General features: G+C 48.8%; 1 long non-coding RNA gene across 1 annotated transcript; it reads left to right on the forward strand.

Moving 5' to 3' along the window:
- The first annotated feature begins 17394 nt into the window (after nucleotides 1–17394).
- LOC147083143 (uncharacterized) lies at nucleotides 17395–20864 on the forward strand. The gene is made up of 2 exons (XR_015075976.1): nucleotides 17395–18346; nucleotides 20172–20864. It is a non-coding gene; the product is annotated as an uncharacterized LOC147083143 (long non-coding RNA).
- The last annotated feature ends 1546 nt before the right edge of the window (nucleotides 20865–22410 follow it).

Consider the following 22410-nt stretch of genomic DNA (forward strand, 5'->3'; position numbering starts at 1 on the left):
GAGAAAGGGGGGTGGGAAGGAGGGAGGCCGCAGGGGCTGGGTCTCCACTCAAGATGGTGGGTGGGTGCTCGCAGGGGTGCACTCTCTGAAAAATAAGTCTCTATTGATGGTCTTCTTGTGGGGGGAGAAGATGTCTTCACCTGGGAAAATAAAGCTAGCGATGCCCAGGCTCAGTCCACCACCAGGTCTTAACGATGTGATAATTAAATGATGACTTCACCTGGGCAGCTCCAGCTGTCCCAGGTCAAGCAATAGGGAGGGGTGTTTGCTAGTGGTGTGTGTGGCCTAGTTTTTACAAGAGCCACAAACACTCACACACACCCCTAGATGTTTTCTTCTCCTTCTTCTTTCCTCCCCCCCACTTAAATACAAAGTCTTTATGAGAGTGCACCATGAAACACCCACCTGTAGAAGTTTTCCAATGGCTCTCCCTCCTTCTGAACAGATGTAGGATGTTCGTTTTTCTCACCTCTCTCCCTCTCCTGTAATGGAGACCAGTTGGGGAAACAGTGATGGAATGGCTTCCCTTTGTTGTTAGCTCTGGTCTGGTCTCCTGGTCTCTCCTCTACTCTCCTCTGGCACCCCAATAGTAGCTGCAGCAGCAACAGATGTGGTCTCTCCTCCTGGACAGAGAGAGAGACCTCACCTGTCCTCTCCTCTCCTCTCCTCTCTTCTCTTCTGGCACAGCAGCAGCACCAGATTCCTGGCTGGCTATCAGGGATCCCGGGGTTCATTTTTTCTCTTTTATTTAAATCTGGTAGTACTTGTTACAGCTCATCAATTACATGATAAATCCATTACATTCATTAACCACAATAAGGCTAAGCCTTAAAAAAAAACAGCTTTTAGATTAACAGTACAAATACAATAATAAATTTTTCCAGGCAAAACCAATGTCAACAATACAGGCACCCATAGTAAAAAACAATACATACCAGTCCTACTGGCAATCTAGTAACTCATCATTTTTGCTTGGTATAACCTGTTGTCCTTTTTAAAATGTTAACATTCAAGTACAACAGTACTTATACAACTCATCAGTTACATAGTAAATCCATTACATTCATTGACCAATTATGGTCAACAATATAAATACAACAATAAATTTTACAGGTAAATCAATAATATTTACAGTACAAACTGCAACTATTTAATAAACCAAGAATCCGTACACACCAGTCCAACTGGCATCGTTCAATCATTCATTCCTCCATTCGTACGTTCGTTCGCTCAAGCGTAAGTTCCATTGTGCATGACTGTGTACATGTGTGCCATTTCTATCTGCGTGCATGCGTGCATTCGTTCATCCGTCCGGCAGGCTTCGTGCTCACCAAGCGGGCCTTCATCCTGGAGAGCAAGGGCCCTTCATTCAGTCGAACGTAAGTTCCATTGTGTATGCGTGCATATCATTTGTCTACCTGTGTGTATGCGTGCGTTAGTTCATCCGTCCGGCAGGCCTCACACTCACCGAGCGACCCCCGTCCTGGAGAGCGGGCCCTTCATTCGGCTGAACGTAAGTTCCACTGTGTATGCGTGTGTGCGTGCATATATTTGTATCTGCATGCGTGCGTTCACTAGAGCGTTCGTTCATTCGATTAAGGAAGGCTTTAACACTAAATAACACCACAATATACAAAGTCCTACAACCACATCAAAAAATCACTTAAGACTTCAAGTAAACTATTTTTAACCAGAACCCGAAACTTCTTCAAAATACAAGTAATACCAGTTCAACGCCAGTCCTATTGGCACTCTAATAACTCCTGGTCTTCACTTGATGTTATCCAACCATATAATGTCATAATCCTTATCCACAATCTTCAACCTTTCCACAGAAAAGAAGCCGACCACTTTCTCAAATCCCGTAAAAGAGGAAAACGAGTACTCAAATTTCCTTCTTCTTGCTGTTATCACTCACAGGACCCAGCCATCAAGACATTGGTTATTCCTTGCCGATATACCTTGTTTTGTCTTTTATTTTCCTTTTTCACTTGTATCCCGTTCTCTTTTCCCATCTTATGGCTGTTCAAGCACCATACTATAGATAGGAACAGTCTGTCTTTCCTCCACCAAAATGGCAGCGCACAAACCCGATCCCATCACTGAAACAAAGCCTCACAGCTGCCACCAGACGAAGCACAGGCGGGGCCACTGGAACTCATTCGGGCCGGAGACCGTTCTTCAACTTTAGAAACCGTGCAGCATGCTCACCCACAGCATCTCCCGACTCCGCTTCTGTCGACCAGTCGCTCCGCCCTGGGCCCCCCGCCTGGGGTCCTCCGTGCTGGGCCCCCCGCCTGGGGTCCTCCGCCCTGGGCCCCCCGCCTGGGGTCCTCCGCCCGGGGCCCCCGCCTGGGGTCCTCCGCGCTGGGCCCCCCGCCTGGGGTCCTCCGCGCTGGGCCCCCCGCCTGGGGTCCTCCGCGCTGGGCCCCCCACCTGGGGTCCTCCATGCTGGGCCCCCTGCCTGGGATCCTCCGTGCTGGGCCTCCCGCCTAGGACACTCTCCTCTGGGTCCTCCGTGTTGGGCCTCCCACCTGGGGTCCTCCGTGCTGGGCCTCCCGCTGAGGACACTCTCTGGGACTTCCACCCTGGGCCTTCTGCACTGGGTGCTCCGCACTGACATTCCCTGTGAGCAGCCGGGGTGTGGAGCAGCCCGTTCACACAGCACCGAGCAGAGCTGAGCTGCTGAGAATCTCGCAGCCTCCCCTGGGGTTCATTAACCCGCTCCCTGAGCTCTCTCACCTGATGTGTCAGCGGCAGCTGCCAAGGTCCGCGCATGCTCAGCTCACACTGCCCGGGTGATTGCCGGGAGCTTCCAACCAATAGGGAGCGAGCGGGGCAGGGCTGGAGGAGCGAGCCGGTGGCGGGTCCTCCAACCAATCGGGGAGCCCGAGGGGTGGGACTAGCGCCGGCTGATTGTCTGATCTGCAGGGCAGCGAGTTTCTCCAGTCCCTTGTTCGGGGCCCGGGGAGGCTGTGGGCCTTTATTCCCCACATTGGACACAAGGCTCTTTGTCTCACAACACACTTTCTCAGGTTTTAATAGAGACTTTTTAAATTCATCACTAAAAGCAGATAAATCTCGTGGAACAAAATATTTAATATTTGGGAGTAAAAATACTGTTATTTTTCCTCTGTGGAATTTGTTAGTTTCAGACAATAACAACAACTTGTATTTATATAATGTATTTAAGGTAGTAAAATGTCCCAACGTGCTTCACGGGAGCGTTATAAAACAAAATTTGACACCAGGTACAAACCAAGCATATTCCCATAAGGAGGAACGATGGGGCGTCCAAAGCTCAAGCTCCCTGGATGACAAAGGATATCGAGGTAAGAATAAAACAGAAAAAGGAAGTTTATGACAAATGTCAGGTACAGAATAAAGTCAAAAACCAGGAGAATAGAGAGAGTGGGGGGAAATTGAAAAAGGATATATGAAAGAAAGACTTGCATTGATATAGCGCCTTTCACGACCACCAAACATCTCAAAGCTCTTTACAGCCAATGAAGTACTTTTGAAGTGGAGTCATTGTTGTAATGTGGGAAACACGGCAGCCAATTTATGCTCAGCAAGCTCCCACAAACAGCATTGTGATAATAACCAGGTAATCTGTTTTTGTTCTGTTGGTTGAGGGATAAATATTGGCCAGGACACCGGGGATAACTCCCCTACTTGTCTTCAAAAGAGTGCCATGGGGTCTTTTACATCCACCTGAGAGCAGACGGGGCCTCAGTTTAAAGTCTCATCAGAAACAGTGCAGCACTCCCTCAGCACTGCACTGGAGTGTCAGCCTAGCTTTATGTGCTCAAGTCCCTGGAGTGGGACTAGAACAACCTTCTGACTCAGAGAGCCACAGCTGACACAAGGGAGAGAATACAAGAAAAGATTAGTGGGTAATGTAAAAGGGAACCCAAAAATCTTTTATAAACATATGAAAAGTAAAAGGATAGTTAAAGGAATGGTGGGGCCGATTAGGGACCAAATAGGAGCTCATCATACGGAGGCAGAGGGCGTGGCTGAGGTACTGAATGAGTACTTAGCATCTGTCTTCACAAAAGAAGAGGATGAAGTTAATGTCGCAGTAGAGGAGGGGGAGTAGAGAAATTGGATAAAAATGGATAGAAAGGAGGTGCTAAATAGGTTGTCATCACTCAAAGTTAACAAGTCACCCAGTCCAGGTGGATGCATCCTCGATTGCAAAGGGAAGCTAGGGTGGAGATAGCAGATGCTCCGACCACAATCTTTCAATCTCCCTCAGATATATGGGAGTGGTGCCAGAGGACTGGAGGATTGCAAATGTTACACCCTGTTTAAAAAAAGGGAAGAGGGATAAACCTGGTAACTACAGGCCAATCAGTCGAATGTCATTGGTGCAGGTGGGCATCCTTTACCTGGTTTACGGTAATTTACCTGGTCAGGCAGCCTTTGGCACTGCACTTTGACCAATTCCAATCAGCGGTTTTGAATCGCTAAACCCCCCCCCTCCAGTTCTGACTTGAGGACCTTATAATTAATGATATATTAAAAACGGACAAATGGTCTGGATGCAAGAAAGTCACATTTTATTATAACTAAAGAAACTACACCACACGATCAAAGTAATCACGGTAAAATTGCTTAACAGGGGAATGCAGACGGCAAAAACGAGGGATAAATGGCTACAATGTTAACCGTACAATCTTAGCAACATTTCCCTTAAATTACCACCCCTTCTCACTAGATTGTCTTGCTAGTGGGTCAAAACCTTGCTCACCTGCAGTCCAAAGAGTAAGAGACAAAAAAGGGGGCAGAGGAATTCCTGGGCTTAATCTTTATACCCTGGGAGTCCCTGCTGTTTTCACGCCGAAAAGGTCCGTGCGCAATTTCGCGCCGAAAAGTCCGAATACACAAGAGAAGGGCTTTTAACTTCCTCCATTCATACATGGAGACATCACGTAGTAGAGTCAATTTCAGTGAATGGATGTGTGTAAACAACCCATTGTGCTTGCTGTCCGATGATTGGCTGATTCAAACAGGCTACTCCCCAGTGTAAACAAGCAGCTTGTAGGTTACCGGACCCGCCCAATACCACAGGGTGACCGACAGCTCGGGCTCCATTCAAACTTACTACAGGGCAGTGCTGAGCTTTTCATATGCTAACAGCCTGTCTGTCCTTTTCTGCTGCCTTTTAAAATTCGGTTTCCATGAGGTCTGTTCAGCCATTTTTATGCCCTGGGCAATTTAAACAGTCCAAAACTCAAGAGTACATCTTTTAATAAAATGTACAATCTTAAAGTGTGCGATTTTCACAAAGTTCTTTGATTCCAGTGTCCAAGTGCTGCCTAGCTTACGAGCTTTTTAACACAGCCTTTTGCAGTTCTGGGTATGTTTTAAAACATTGTCCAACCCAGAGACAATTTAAATCACACAAGTCGTCGTCCACGATGTGGGTTAATATTTCCCAATCTTTGGGGGCTGGGGGGATTTTGCGACCCCTACATTTCCCCACTTGGATACTTCCAACTTGCTTGTAGTATCCTCTTGAAGAAGTGAGCAAAATTTTCTGACCCCCCCCACAAACAATCATCCCCTGGAATTACCTATAGCTACCTATCACTGATTCCCCGACCCGTCTATTACCCTCAAATCCGAGAAAAACCATGGTACGGTAGGCATCTACAGATACATCAATTACAAAATGTTACAATAAGGGGTCTCATACCCCTGCACCACTTGTTACATTATAACATATTACAAAATGTTGCAATCTTGGTTATACAATGTAATCAAAATGATCCCAAGCACGGAGAGGGTCCAACGCCTCTGCAGTGCTTGGAACTGTAAAACAAAATACAAAATCTTCATTAAACATTTGAAACAAAATGCTGAAATAAACCCCAACCATCACGTGCCAATGATGGGTCGCAAAATTCGAGTGGGTATTGCTCCTCCCACCCGGGCAGTAAATGTTCCATCCATCCCCCCTTTAATGGTCATAAACGTTTAAAATATACAGAATGGATTTTACAGAACAGTCTGATCTGCCAGCCCCGAGCCGTTCCCTTGTCCCTTTGTGGAGGCGGGGTACCCCTCATATTTCACAGACCGAGACCGGGGAGTATAGGATTGTGACTCCCAGTCCCTCCCCCTCCAGTCTTCCCTCGACTGGCTGCAGAAAATGATGGGTGCCTGTGTGGCGGCTCTCACTGGCCCCACACTCAAACTTGGATCCCAGATCCGGCCACCCACTCATCCTTCCCAGCCACACTTACACTCTAACTTTACCCGTGGGCCCCGGGTGAGTTCCTCCCTTCCCCGAACGCACCCACGTGACTCTTGGGTCTCCCCCTTCCCTTTACAATCTTTCCCAGGCCACCACCACCCACTCCCGGGGAACGCGTCCCTATCTGACAAGGCGCCCGCACTTCCCCACCATGACTCCTCAATAGCGAGGTCTCCCGCAAGTGAAATTCGGTCAGGATAGTGCTGGGTTGGGGCCGTGCCCCACCCAGCTGGGGCCATCTCTTCCACGTAGGATGAATAGGCAGGTTCCTCCAGACCCTGTCCGGTTTCTCCCAAAGGTCGCTGCGGGGTCTCCTCCTAGATTCGTCCAGTGGCGAGGTGATCCCCAACATTCTGTATAACTATACCTTCATTTGATGCCCAGCTCGGGCTGAGCGAACAGGGCTGCTCCTTTGTCCACTCTCCTGCAAAAGAACTTAAAATGCAGCCAGGTCTCTCACTGACCTGCTGTCTTAGGTGGAGACATGGTCGAGTCCCTCGACCTCGGACCAAAATACAAGCATTTGGCACACTTATAAACTTAAACCTTGAACTTAAACTCAAAACTACTAGTTACATTCTAAACTTAAAATTTAAACACCTTAAAAGCAAGCTATAAACATTGGTAACTTAACACAAAGCTATAATACAAATGCCGCCCATCTCCGGATGGCCAGGTTAATCTCTGGTGTCACTGTCGCAGATTACTGCTGCCTGCAGCAAAGCTGGACTGCCTCCTGCTTCTGGTCCCTGGCAACTTATGGCTGCTAGTTGGGGACCTCTGTGATCAGTTTCCTCCCGGGCTCGGGAGATTGCTCCTTGTGGCGGGTACTCTGGTGACCATCTTATCTTGGGCTTGTGGACCCGCTGAGACCTTCTGAGGGGCGTCTCTGTGGGGGAAACTTTGGCTGACGGACCCTGAGCTTGGGTCACAGCCCTAGCTGGCTGGGAGCCTTCTCCCCCTAATGCAAACAGCCCGCACTGTTTAATATACCTGGCAGCCTGCCAGTAATCCGGGTTTGTCTCCTTTTCCCTACCCACTCCTGTACTGGGGGCAGGTATCCCCTCACCACCCGCTGCTGGTGGCTGAAAATCTTCCTCTCCAGGTCCAAAACCTGGTACCAGCTCCTTCCATATGTCCCCTGCAAGAGGAATTGCTATCCCTTCCTCCCAGAGTCCCACACCATAGGGGGAACCACTCTAGAAGCGGGCTGGGAAGCTTGTCCCTTTAACCAGGTGACTGCGCCTGCGCGAGAAAACTGAAGAGGAGCCGCTGTGGTCACGGGCTGGGGAACTGCACCTGCGCGAACAGGCCGTTCAAAAGACTGGGGAATTCCTGTCTCCAGACCGGCGACTACGCATGAGCAGGCAGTCTCTTCAAAAGGCGGCTCCTTCCTGGAGCCCCCCAAGCGATTTTCTGTGAATGAACTCACAGCAGCCTGCAGATTTCTACTCTCAGGCTGCGGTTTCTCTGTTTCTGAACTAAATAACTGCTTCAAATTTAAACTTTGGCCAAAACTTAGGTCCCACTGGGGCGGGGAAGTGTCCCAATTGGTAGGCCGGACAACTTTTCCCTTGAAACAAGCCACAGCGCCTGTCTTTACAGCCTGTGAACTTGAACTTGTATGGTCAGATTTATACAATTTACATTGGTTGGTGTGGAACCACTTTGTGCACCGGGGTAGTTTTACTGCATAGACCATGGGGTTGGCCCTATCAACTATACTATAGGGTCCCATGTAGAGTGGCTCTAAACTTCCCACCTGGGAATAGTTTCTTACCATCACTAGGTCTCCTATCTCCCACTGGTGGCTCTTGCTAGGCTCGAGCAGCGGCCGGTTATTCCAATGATGCTTCCCCATGCTGTCTGCTGCCTGCCCATAAATTACCCCCGCCTGCTCCTGACCGGTGAATCCCGATAGTATGTATGGAACCCCGTTAGACAGAGGTGAGGTGGTGGGATTATCCATATGGATCACGGTGCATGATGCCCCCGTATCCAATAGATAAGTCCCTGTAACCTTCTCTACCTCCATCTGTACGAGCGGTCTCTTCCATTCATCGTACCGGAGATTACACAGACGGACAGGCTGCGTGGGCTCCAGTCATTGTGGGGAGGCAGAGGTGGGCGAGGGGGCTGTAGCACCACTGATTGCTGCTACCTTTCCCTGATTGGCCCTGAGGAAAGATTTTATCGACTCCATGATGGACTCGACTGTATCGGGAGAAGTTTCTGTCTCTGCCTTCTGAGTTGGGCCTTGGGGGTCCTGGCTTTATCATCTCTCCCAGGCTTTTCACAATCCCGGTGCCAGTGGCCATCCTCCCCGCACCTGTAACAAGTGACCTTGTTCTGGGAGGGATGGCTCCCCTCCTGGCGCCACTCTTTCTTGTTTTGAGCCCCAGGTTTAACCTCGTGGACCTTACCCTTTTGCTGGGGGGTCCCACTATTCCTACCGTTCCTATATGCTACTGTGAGCTGCCGGATTACAGTCTCTTCGGTTGCTAGGGGGTCTCGGTGGTCAAACCAAGTATCAGCCTTTGCTTTTATCTGGGGCAGGCAATTGGACACCAGGCAATGAAACCATTGGGTCCGCTGCCGCTGGTTCAGGTGTGCCCTATCTTGTCCCCCTGTACACGCACTGTTGTAGACTGGCCACAGCCTGTCTGCAAATGCCTGTGGGGTCTCCCCTTCCTTCTGCAGAGTTTTCCCTATGCGATCGAATGGACTGCCGTCGTTCGCACCCATGGCTTCCAGTGTTTCCTCCTTTAGGTCCTCAAAACCCTTCTGCCCTCTCTTAGCCTCATCTGAAAGGGTCTGATAGAGCTTACTATCTACAGAGAAAAGCAACATTTTGGCTTTCTCTTCGTCATCACAGCCGTTAACACAGGCTGCCTGTTCTATCTCTTGGAAGTGCATTCAGGGTTTCCCTTTTCGGAGAGCAGGGGAATATGTTTCACCAGGCCTCTGAGCTGTTGGGTATCATAGGGTACCAGATAGGTATGCTGAACAGCCCCTGGGTCATTATCGTTCACGGGCAGACCATACCTCCGTTGTCGGAGGGGGTACACTGGTCCTGGTCCCCGCCTGCCTAGTGGGACTTGCTGGCATTCTCCTACCACCCCATTGTCCACCCCTTCTTGCTGCCAGAGCTCCTCAAAACTCGGAGCTGTGGGCTGCGGTCTTGGGATCTCTAATTCCCTAGCCAGCTCTGTTCTGGGTGCTGCCTGTGGGGCAGTTTGATTTGGGCTGCTGGTACTGTCCGACGGACTTCCCTTCGGACTTATGAGACATATCATCCCTTTAGTCCTTAATAACACCATACCTAAACTCTCTATCTGTCTGTTACATGGGGTATGATCTGCTCCACTAAATCTTTGGTCGCAGGCCAGCTTATAAGCTGCCTTTACCTCCCTAACCTTTTCCTCCTGCTGTTACTTCTGAGGTGAGGTGGGCATTCTCATCTCGTTACTCTTTGCTTCTGTAATTTGGCACTTTAGGAACTCTATCTTGTGCCTCGTGTGGCTTTTGCCCTCAGTAGCTTCTTGGGTGAGATGTGCGTTTTCCTCCTGTAGCCTCATCTCACTGTCCCTAGCCTCTGTGACTTCCTGCACAAGGCGCTCGATCTCTGCCTGGCATTTTGTGACCTCTAGTGTGAGGCGTGCATTTTCTTCCCACACCCTCATCCCACTATCTCTGGCCTCATTCACCTCTCTTATGAGGCGTTCTACGTCCGCCTGGCATTTTTCAAACACTGACTCCCGATTCTTGGCCTCTGTAACCTCCTCCCGCACCCTCATCTCACCCTTCTTAACCCAGCCACCTATACTATAATAGGTCAGCTTACATGCTGCCGCTAACTTCTGCAGGGCTACCCACAGACTGAAAGCAAGAAAAGCAAGAGCTGATGCTTTCTCTAGATCCAGACCACTTATCCTTTCAAAAACTTCCTCCAGTCCTGCCGTGGTCGCCAATTTGTAGGTGGGCATCCTTTACCTGGTTTACAGTAATTTACCTGGTCAGGCTGCCTTTGCCACTGCCCTGTGACCAATTTCAATCAGCGGTTTCAAATTGCTAAAAAAAACTCCAGTTCTGACTGGAGGAACTTATAATTAATGATATATTAAAAACGGACAAATAGTCTGGATGCAAGAAAGTCAAATTTTATTAAAACTAAAGAAACTACACCACACAATCAAAGTAATCACGGTAAAATTGCTTAACAGGGGAAGGCAGACGGCAAAAATGAGGGATAAATGGCTACAATGTTAACCGTACAATCTTAGCAACATTTCCCTTAAGTTACCACCGCTTTACTTCTCCCTAGATTGTCTTGCTAGTGGGTCAGAAGCCTTGCTCACCTGCAGTCCAAAGAGTAAAAGAGACAAAAAAGGGGGCAGAGGACTTCCTGGGCTTAATCTTTATACCCTGGGAGTCCCTGCTGTTTTCGCGCCGAAAAGGTCCATGCGCAATTTCGCGCCGAAAAGTCCGAATACACAAGAGAATGGCTTTTAACTTCCTCCATTCATACATGGAGACATCACGTAGTAGAGTCAATTTCAGTGAATGGATGTGTGTTAACAACCCATTGTGCTTGCCGTCCGATGATTGGCTGATTCAAATGGGCTACTCCCCAGTGTAAACAAGCAGCTTGTAGGTTACCGGACCCACCCAATACCACAGGGTGACTGACAGCTCGGGCTCCATTCAAACTTACCACAGGGCAGCGCTGAGCTTTTCATATGCTAACAGCCTGTCTGTCCTTTTCTGCTGCCTTTTAAAATTCTGTTTCCATGAGGTCTGTTCAGCCATTTTTATGCCCTGGGCAATTTAAACAGTCCAAAACTCAAGAGTACATCTTTTAATAAAATGTACAATCTTAAAGTGTGCGATTTTCACAAAGTTCTTTGATTCCAGTGTCCAAGTGCTGCCTAGCTTACGAGCTTTTTAACGCAGCCTTTTGCGGTTCTGGGTCTGTTTTAAAACATTGTCCAGCCCAGAGACAATTTAAATCACACAAGTCTTCATCTACGATGTGGATTAATATTTCCCGATCTTCGGGGGCTGAGGGGATTTTGCGACCCCTACAGTGGTGGGTGAACGACTAGAGACCATTGTCAAGGACAAAATTAATTCTCACTTGGAGAAGCATGGATTAATAAGGGGCAGCCAGTATGGATTTGTTAAAGGTAAATCGTGTCTGATTAACCTGATTGAGTTCTCGGATGAAGTAACAGAGGGTTGATGAAGGTAGTGCAGCAGATGTTGTATATATGGACTTTCAAAAGGCATTTGATAAAGTACCACATAAGAGACTTACTCTGAAAATAGAAGCAGAGGGAATTAAAGGGCTGATGGTAATTTGGGTATATAATTGGCTAAGGGAGAGGAGGCAGTGAGCAGTGCTGAGGGATGTTTTTCTGAACTGGAGGGAGGTATGCAGTGGGCTCCCCCAGGGGTCGGAATTAGGACCATTGCTTTTCTTGTTATATATAACTGACCTGGACTTGGGTATAGGTGAACAATTTCAAAGTTTACGGATGATACTATTTACTATGTTGCCAAGTTTTGTGAGTGTAGTAGTAGCAGACTTCAGAAGGACAGAGACAGACTGTGAAATGAGCAGACACAAGGCAGATGACATTAAATGAGGAGAAGTGTGAAGTGATGCACTTTGGGAGAAACAACAGGGAGAGGCCGTATAATCTAAATGGGACTATTTTGAGGGGGTGCAAGAGCAGAGGGACCTGGGGGTCCATATTCACAAGTCTTTGAAAGTGCCACGGCAAGTTGGTGAGGCGGTTCAGGAAGCGTATGGGATATTTGGCTTTGTAAACAGTGCCATTGAATACAAAAACAAGGAAGTTACACTAAACTTTTACAAATCACTAGTTGGGAACATAGGACAGGAGGAGGCCATTCAGCCCCTCGAGCCTGTTCCGCCATTCAATGAGATCATGGCTGATCTGTGACCTAACTCCATACACCCGCCTTTGGCCCATATCCCTTAATACCTTTGGTTAACAAAAACCTATCAATCTCAGATTTAAAATTAACAATTGATCGAGCATCAATTGCTGTTTGCGGAAGAGAGTTCCAAACCTCTACCACCCTTTGTGTGTAGAAATGTTTCCTAATTTCACTCCTGAAAGGTCTGGCTCTAATTTTAAGACTATGCCCCCAGTCCTAGAATCCCCAACCAGCAGAAATAGTTTCTCTCTATCTATCCTATCTGTTCCCCTTAATATCCTGAAAACTTCGATCAGATGACCCCTTAACTTTCTAAATTCCAGGGAACACAACCCTAATTTGTGTAATCGCTCCTCGTAACTTAACCCTTGAAGTCCAGGTATCATTCTGGTAAACCTACGCTGCACTCCCTCCAAGGCCAATATATCCTTCCTAAGGTGTGGTGCCCAGAACTGCTCACAGTGCTCCAGGTGTGGTCTAACCAGGGTTTTGTACAGCTGCAGGGTTTTGGCCTCAGCTGGAGTCTTGTGTACAGTTCTGGGCACCACACTTTAGGAAGGATGTCAAGGCCTTGGAGAGGGTGCAGAGGAGGCTGACCAGGATGGTACCAGGGATGAGGGACTTCAGTTATGTGGAGAGATTGGAGAAGCTGGGATTGTTCCCCTTAGAGCAGAGAAGGTTAAGAGGAGACCTAATAGAGGTGTTCAAAATGATGAGGGGTTTTGATCGAGCAAGTAGGGAGAAACTGTTCACTCTGGCAAGTGGGTCGGTAACCAAAGGTCACAGATTTAAAATAGTTACTAAAAGAACTAGAGGGGAAATGAGGAGAATTGTTTTCATACAGAGGGTTGTTAAGATCTGGAATGCACCATCTGAAAGGATGTTGGAATCAGGTTCCACAGGAACTTTCAAACAGTAATTGGATGAGTCCTTGAAGAGGACTAGTTTGCAGAGTTCTGGGGATAAAGCTGGGGTGTGGGACTAAATTGGACAGATCTTTCAAACACACGATGGGCCGAATCACCTCCTTCTGTGCTGTTAGATTCTATGATCAGTGTGAAGTCGCTGGTGTCTCTTCAACTCCCCGGAGCTTTTAAAGCTCTTCCCACAGTCAGAACATTTAAAGGGCCTCTCGTCAGTGTGAACTCGCTGATGTGTCAGCAGGTTGGATGACTGAGTGAATCCCTTCCCACACACGGAGCAAGTGAACGGTCTCTCCCCAGTGTGAACTCGCCGATGTGCCAGCAGGTTGGATGAATCAGTGAATCCCTTCCCACACACAGAGCAGCTGAACGGCCTCTCCCCAGTGTGTAGGTGTTGGTGTAGCTTGAGGTCCCCGGACCTTTTAAAACTCTTCCCACACTCAGAACATTTAAAGGGTCTCTCGTTAGTGTGAACTCGCTGGTGCCCCTTCAGCTCCCCGGAGCTTTTAAAGCTCTTCCCACAGTCAGAACATTTAAAGGGCCTCTCATCAGTGTGAACTCGCTGATGTGTCAGCAGGTTGGGTAACTGGGTGAATCCCTTCCCACACACAGAGCAGGTGAACTGTCTCTCCCCAGTGTGAACTCGCTGATGTATCAGCAGATTGGATGACTGAGTGAATCCCTTCCCACACACAGAGCAGGTGAACTGTCTCTCCCCAGTGTGAACTCGCTGATGTATCAGCAGATTGGATGACTGAGTGAATCCCTTCCCACACATGGAGCAGGTGAACGGCCTCTCCCCAGTGTGTAGGTGTTGGTGTTTCTTGAGCTCCCCGGAGCTTTTAAAACTCTTCCCACACTCAGAACATTGAAAGAGTCTCTCCCCAGTGTGAACGCGCTGGTGTCCCTTCAGCTCCCCAGAGCTTTTAAAGCTCTTCCCACAGTCAGAACATTGAAAGGGTCTCTTGTCAGTGTGAACTCGCTGGTGTACCAGCAGGCTGGAGGGCCGAGCGAATCCCTTCCCACACACGGAGCAGGTGAACGGTCTGTCCCCAGTGTGAACTCGCTGATGTACCATCAGCTGGAATGACTGAATGAATCCCTTCCCACACACAGAGCAGGTGAATGGCCTCTCCCCAGTGTGTAGGTGTTGGTGTCTCTTCAAACCCCCGGAGCTTTTAAAGCTCATCCCACAGTCAGAACATTTAAAGGGTCTCTCGTCACTGTGAACTCGCTGATGTACCAGCAGTTGGGATGAATCAGTGAATCCCTTCCCACACACGGAGCAGGTGAACGGCGTCTCCCCAGTGTGAACTCGCTGATGTACCAGCAGGTGGGATGAATTAGTGAATCCCTTACCACACACGGAGCAGGTGAACGGCCTCTCCCCAGTGTGTAGGAGCCAGTGTCCCTTCAGCTGCTGGGGGCTTTTAAAGCTCTTCCCACAGTCAGAACATTTAAAGGGTCTCTCGTCAGTGTGAATAAGTTGGTGTTGCTTTAGTTCCCCGGGGCTTTTAAAGCTCTTCCCACAGTTAGGACACTGAAATGGTCTCCCATCAGTGTGAACTCCCTGGTGTCCCTTCAGTTCCCTGAGGCTTTTAAAGCTCTTCCCACAGTCAGAACATTGAAATGGTCTCTCATCAGTGTGAACAAGCTGGTGTCCCTTCAGATACCGAGCGCTTTTAAAGCTCTTCCCACAGTCAGAACATTGAAATGGTCTCTCATCAGTGTGGACAAGTTGGTGTAGCTTTAGTTCCGCGGGGCTTTTAAAGCTCTTCCCACAGTCAGAACATTGAAATGGTCTCTCATCAGTGTGGACAAGTTGGTGTAGCTTTAGTTCCTTGGGGCTTTTAAAGCTCTTCCCACAGTCAGAACATTGAAATGGTCTCTCCTCAGTGTGAACTCCCTGGTGTGTTTGCAGGTGGGATGAACAAACAAATCCCTTTCCACACACGGAGCAGGTGAACAGACTGTCCCTGGTGTGACTGCGCCATTGAACCTCCAATGCAGACGGGGAACTGAAGCCCTTCCCGCCGTCCCCACCTTTACCCGGTTTCTCCCCGGTGTGACGGTGCACGTGTCTCACCAGGTCAGGCGATCGGCTGAATCCGCGTCCACACACTGAACACGTGTGCGGTTTGTCTGCGTTGCGATCCCTGCTCTCTCCTTCCATGTGCAAAGGCCGATGATATTCAGGTCCTGATGAATCCAGCGACTCTGTCAGATCTTGACGTGATGTTTGGTCTGAGCTTCCCGCCTGTAACTGCTCCACTTCTATAACCCTGTAAATTGAGATCAGAAAAGGATCAGAGGCAAACTGTTGTTTAATTTTCCCCTTTCCGAACCTAGGGGCAGTGAAGCTGATTTTCAGGCCCCAGCTGCTGCACAGGTTGGTTGAAAGGATCAGCAGTAATGGCGGCTGTAATACCCACAAGGCCCCGGCTCTGCAGAAAGTGCTCTGTTGACTCTGAGTCCCGCGCATGTGCTCATGGCCCCCGCGCTCTCCCTCCTGCTCTAAAATCGCCCGTCCCGATCGGCCTGCAACACGTATGCTCAGCACACAAAACCCTGCGGTTGGAACATCGGGCGTGCATGCGGAGCCGCAACATCTGGTACGCGTGAGCGGCTCAGGTGCGGGCGAGTCGGTGTTTCGCCTCAGCCGCCAGGGAGGTGCGCATGCGCAGGATGACCCAACATTCTTCCTGTCAGCAATCACTCCCTCGTTTCTTTAATAAAAACAGAAAATGCTGGAAATACTCAGCAAGTCAGGCAGCATCTGTGAAGAGAGAAACAGAGTTAATGTTTCAGGTCGATGACCATTCGTCAGAACTGCTTGCTCTTTAGTGTCAGGCAGTGGCTCAGTGGGTAGCACTCTCGCCTCTGAGTCAGAAAGTTGTGGGTTCATAGTCCCACTCCAGAGACTTGAGCACAAAAATCCAGGCTGACACTCCAGTGCAGTGCTGAGGGAGTGCTGCACTGTCGGAGGTGCCGTCTTTCGGATGAGATGTTAAACTGAGGCCCTGTTTGCTCTCTCAGGTGGATGTAAAAGATCCCATGGCATTATTTCAGGAAAGAAAGACTTGCATTTATATAGTGCCACCAGATATCCTAAAGTGCTTTACAGCCAATGAAGTACTACAATGAAGTAGTCACTGTTGTAATGTGGGAAAGAGCAGGGGAATTATCCCCAGTGTCCGAGCCAATGTTTATCCCTCAATCAACATAAAAAATGATAGATTATCTGGTCATTATCACATTGCTGTCTGTGGGAGCTTGCTGTGCGCTAACTGACTGCCGCATTTCCTACATTACAACAGTGACTACACTGCAAAAGTACTTTTTTGAAGTGTAACCGAAACGTCAACTCAAATTTCTCTCCACGGATGTTGCCTGACTTGCTGAGTTTTTCCAGCATTTTCTGTTGTTACTTCAAAAGTACTTCATTGGCTGTAAAGTACTTTGGGACGTCCGGTGGTGGTGAAAGGCGCTATATAAATGCAAGTCTTTCTTTCTTCACTGGTCTCACCAGCGACCTCTTCTGGCGGTTGGTGGATTGACAGCCGAAAGCCCGCGCATGCGCACAGGGAGCGGCGGTTTGGGCCGAGTCCGGCACAGCGACCCCTCCCGGTCACCAAGGGTAATGACCGCGCATGCCCAGAGGAGACCAAAACCCCCTCCCCCACTCGGAGCTGCGCCTGCGCACTCGGATCCTGCCAGACGGAGTCGGCGCGGGGCCATTCCGGGGAAAGGCCTTGGTGTCGGTTCCAGAGTCGCGATCGGTGACGCGAAGTGAGTTTTCTCCGCTCCGATTGGGTGGAGAATGGCGCGGGGTGGATCGGGAGAGAATCGAGAGAAATAGAAAAACCTCAGAGGCCCCGGACCGAGCGGCGGCACTTGGACGGTGCACGTGATCTCCTCGGGGACACGTCACACCGGCCCGCGGCCTGATTGACGGCAGCTTCCCACCAATAGGGAGCGAGCGGGGCGGGGCTGGTGGAGCGAGCTGGCAGCGGGTCCTCCAACCAATCGGGGAGCCCGAGGGGCGGGACTAGCTGCACCCAGTGGGCGGGGCTGGTGGAGCGAGCCGGCGGCGAGTCCTCCAACCAATCGGGGAGCCCAAGGGGCGGGACTAGCTGCACCCAGTGGGCGGGGCTGGAGGAGCGAGCCGGCGGCGGGTCCTCCAAGCAATCGGGGAGCCCGAGGGGCGGGGCTAGCGCCGGCTGATTGTCTGATCCGCAGGGCAGCGAGTTTCTCCAGTCCCTTGTTCAGGGCCCGGGGAGGCTGTGGGCCTTTATTCCCCGCATTGGACACAAGGCTCTTTGTCTCAGGCATATGGTGACGTCGCACTGAAACTTTCCGCTGTCCTTTACAAAGATGGCTGCCGTTAACCTGGGCCTGTAAGGGGAAGAAATCCCCGCAACTGCAAACACGGGATCTTCAGGTTATTATTCGGGGCTTGCCTCCTGCACGAGTTGTTTATGAAGCCTCCCCACCCACCTACCGGTCCATTACTCCCCTCCGTCGCCCTCCCGGCTTCAGCTCCTCTCCAACTCCGGTAACGCACTGCGCATGCTCACTATACCGGCCCCTGCTGCGCCTGCGCGCTGGGCTCTTGTAGTCTGGGTGCGGCATGTGGTCCACCGCGGGGAGTGCTGGGTAAAAGACATAGAAACATAGAAGATAGGAGCAGGAGTAGGCCATTCGGCCCCTCAAGCCTGCTCCACCATTCAATGAGATCATGGCTGATCATCCAAATTCAGTACCCTGTCCCTGCCTTCTCCCCATATCCCTTGATCCCTTTAGCCTTAAGAAATATATCCAACTCTTTTTTGAATATATTTAATGAACTGGCCTCCACCGCCCTCTGTGGCAGAGAATTCCACAGCTTCACCACTCTCTGGGTGAAGAAGTTCCTCCTCATTTCAGTCCTAAATGGCTTACCCCTTATCCTTAGACTGTGACCCCTGGTTCTGGACTCCCTGGCCATCATAAACATCCTATCTGCATGTAGTCTGTCCAGACCTGACAGAATTTTATAGGTTTCGATGAGATCCCCTCTCAATCTTCTAAACTCCAGTGAGTATAAGCCCAATCGACGCAATCTCACCTCATACATCATTCCTGCCATCCCAGGTATCAGCCTGATGAATCTTCGCTGCACTCCCTCCATGGCAAGAACGTCCTTCCTCAGGTAAGGTGACCAAAACTGCACACAATACTCAAGGTGCGGTCTCACCAAGGCCCTGTACAACTGTAGCAATACATCCTTGTTCCTGTACTCGAACCCTCTTGCTACGAAGGCCAGCATACCATTTGCCTTCTTAACTGCCTGCTGCACCTGCATGCTTACCTTCAGCAACTGGTGCACAAGAACACCCAGGTCTCTTTGCACTTCCCCTTCTCCCAATCTATTGCCATTCAAATAATAATCTGCCTTCCTGTTTTTGCCACCAAAGTGGATAACCTCACATTTATCCACATTATAGTGCATTTGCCATGTTTCTGCCCAATCACCCAACCTGTCCAAATCGTACTGGAGTTTCACGACATCCTCCTCACAGCTTACCCTCCCACCTAGCTTTGTGTCATCTGCAAATTTGGAGATATTACATCCAATTCCCTCATCCAGATCATTAATATATATTGTGAACAGCTGGGGTCCTAGGACCGATCCTTGCGGCACCCCACTAGTCACTGCCTGCCACTCGGAAAACGACCCGTTTATTCCAACTCTTTGCTTTCTGTCCGCCAACCAGTTCTCTATCCAAGTCAATACCTTACCCCCAATCCCATGTGCCTTAATTTTGCACGCTAATCTCTTATGTGGGACCTTATCGAAAGCCTTCTGAAAGTCCAAATACACCACATCCACTGGTTCTCCCTTATCTATTTTACCAGTTACATCCTCAAAAAATTCCAGTAGATTAGTCGAGCATGATTTACCTTTTGTAAATCCATGTTGACTTTGTCCGATCCTGTCACTGCTTTCCAAGTGCTCTGCTATTACATCTTTTATAATAGACTCCAGCATTTTCCCCACTACCGATGTCAGGCTTACCGGTCTATAATTCCCCGCTTTTTCTCTACCACCTTTTTGAATAGTGGGGTAACATTAACTACCCTCCAATCCATGGGTACCGTTCCAGAGTCGATCGAGTTCTGGAAGATGACCAGCAATGCATCTACTATCTCTCGGGCCACTTCCTTAAGTACCCTGGGATGTAGACCATCAGGCCCTAGGGATTTATCAGCCTTCAGTCCCATCAATTTTCCTAACACCATTTCCCTACAAATACTGATTTCTTTCAGTTCCTCCTCACCAGATTAGTGAATGGAACATGATTTACTGTGATCAGGACCCCAGCTGTTCAGATTGAGGACTGAACCATGTTCATTCTAGTAGTCATGGTTTGTTTCTGCTGATCTTAATAACTCCTGTATCTGCGCTGGAGATTAATATTCTGTTTAAATAGTGAATAAATAAAGCTCGAGGAACAGCACCTCATCTTTCGATTCGGCACTTTACAGCCTTCTGGACTCAACATTGAGTTCAACAATTTCAGACTTTAACACTTACTCCCATTTTTCATGCTGTATGATTTTGCCATCCCCATTTGTAACATTTTCCAAGACTCGGTTTCACAGCCACATCCCTTTCCTCAGCACCTGTCTCCGGTTCCAACTTATTCCACGTGGATTCCAACTGAACTTCCACCCTTCGTGTTTCAGATCCACCCAGGATAACTTTCCTGCCTCTTACCTTAGTAATAACTGTTACATCTCCAGCTTTTTCCAGTTCTGATGAAGGGTCCCAGACCTGAAACGTTAACTCTGTTTCTCTCTCCACGGATGCTGCCTGGCCTGCTGAGTATTTCCAGCATTTTCTGTTGTTATTTCAGGGAATAAATAAGCTTTGTTTCAAACACAGTGTGTCAAATATTTGATTTCTCCATAAGAGAAGACGAATTGATGTTCTGTTCCAGACTGTTTAATTTTCGGGCCTTTTCTTACTCTAGATTATTTCCGTTCTCATCTCGTTCGCCTTCTACCACATCAAACCCCAAGCTTGCTCCATTTGAGTACACGACTTGTGGGTGTCATAGACTGAACTGTAGTGTCTCACTTACACTCAACTGCCATCAACTGGTCCAGGCAGCGGGCGGTCGAGGGGGTCGTTCGGCCCGACTGCCTGCCTCTCTTCCGGTGGCCCTGGAGATGGAGCACGCGGTGTCCGCTGGCAGGCTCGAGGCCTTCCGCGACCGGTGGGCACTGCGGGGACTGGAGTGCATCATCACCCCGGCCAACAAAATTTTAATTTAATTTGTTAAGTTTCATTTAATGGTTTATTAAGTTACAGTTTATTTGTTTATGATCCCTACAAAAGAGTAAACTCATCTGCACACCGCAGGGACTGGGGTGCTTATCACCACAGGTAATGAAATGTTAATTGAATTATTAAGTTTCCTTTAATGTTTTAAATTAAGCTACAGTTTATTTGTTAACACAAAAGAGCACACTCAGCTGCAATTCCTTTGAACCATAGCTTTATAGAACTATCTTGCATAGGTTTTGAAATCTGTTATTACCTGTATCATTTAGTAAATCTCCTCCACACGGACTGCACGTGAGAACCTTTGAAAGGTTCTGATCTTTGCAGTAGTAATTTCTGAGCTTGATGGTCCAGTTGATTTAATCTCTTGTTACTAACATACCTTGCACTATTTCTTTCATTGAGATAATTATTTCAAATACTTCCATTATCAGGTCTTTAGCTCCTCCATTGATCCCTGTCAATGGTCCTTTGTTAGGGGCTGTGGTTAGGGTGTAGGCTTAGGGGTTAATGGTTGTGGATAGTGGTTATTGGTTAGGATTGGGGTTAGTGGTTGGGGTTAGTGGTTATTGGTTAGGATTGGGGCTAGTGGTTGGGGCCAGTGGTTATTGGTTAGGATTGGGGTTAGTTGTTGGGGCTAGTGGTTATTGGTTAGGATTGGGGTTAGTGGTTGGGGCCAGTGGTTATTGGTTAGGATTGGGGTTAGTGGTTGGGGCTAGTGGTTATTGGTTAGGATTGGGGTTAGTGGTTATTGGTTAGGATTGGGGTTAGTGGTTATTGGTTAGGATTGGGGTTAGTGGTTATTGGTTAGGATTGGGGTTAGTGGTTATTGGTTAGGATTGGGGTTAGTGGTTGGGGCTAGTGGTTATTGATTAGGATTGGGGTTAGTGGTTATTGGTTAGGATTGGGGTTAGTGGTTATTGGTTAGGATTGGGGTTAGTGGTTATTGGTTAGGATTGGGGTTAGTGGTTGGGGTTAGTGGTTATGGGTTAGGATTGGGGTTAGTGGTTGGGGCCAGTGGTTAGGATTGGGGTTAGTTGTTGGGGCTAGTGGTTATTGGTTAGGATTGGGGTTAGTGGTTGGGGTTAGTGGTTATTGGTTAGGATTGGGGTTAGTGGTTATTGGTTAGGATTGGGGTTAGTGGTTGGGGTTAGTGGTTATTGGTTAGGATTGGGGTTAGTGGTTATTGGTTAGGATTGGGGTTAGTGGTTGGGGTTAGTGGTTATTGGTTAGGATTGGGGTTAGTGGTTGGGGCTAGTGGTTATTGGTTAGGATTGGGGTTAGTGGTTGGGGCTAGTGCTTATTGGTTAGGATTGGGGTTAGTTGTTGGGGCCAGTGGTTATTGGTTAGGATTGGGGTTAGTGGTTGGGGTTAGTGGTTATTGGTTAGGATTGGGGTTAGTGGTTGGGGTTAGTTGTTGGGGCCAGTGGTTATTGATTAGGATTGGGGTTAGTGGTTGGGGTTAGTGGTTATTGGTTAGGATTGGGGTTAGTGGTTGGAGCCAGTGGTTATTGTTTAGGATTGGGGTTAGTGGTTGGGGTTAGTGGTTATTGGTTAGGATTGGGGTTAGTGGTTGGGGCTAGTGGTTATTGGTTAGGATTGGGGTTAGTGGTTGGGGCTAGTGGTTATTGATTAGGATTGGGGGTTAGTGGTTGGGGTTAGTGGTTATTGGTTAGGATTGGGGTTAGTGGTTGGGGCTAGTGGTTATTGGTTAGGATTGGGGGTTAGTGGTTATTGGTTAGGATTGGGGTTAGTTGTTGGGGCTAGTGGTTATTGGTTAGGATTGGGGGTTAGTGGTTATTGGTTCGGATTGGGGTTAGTGGTTATGATTGGGGTTAGTTGTTGGGGCTAGTGGTTATTGGTTAGGATTGGGGTTAGGGTCTAATTGGAGCCTGAGCAGGCCAAGTGATATACGAGGTCGACAC

This window comes from Somniosus microcephalus, unplaced genomic scaffold, assembly GCF_052327205.1.
Source record: "Somniosus microcephalus isolate GS21.2 unplaced genomic scaffold, FLI_Smic_1.0 scaffold71, whole genome shotgun sequence".
NCBI lineage: Eukaryota > Metazoa > Chordata > Chondrichthyes > Squaliformes > Somniosidae > Somniosus > Somniosus microcephalus.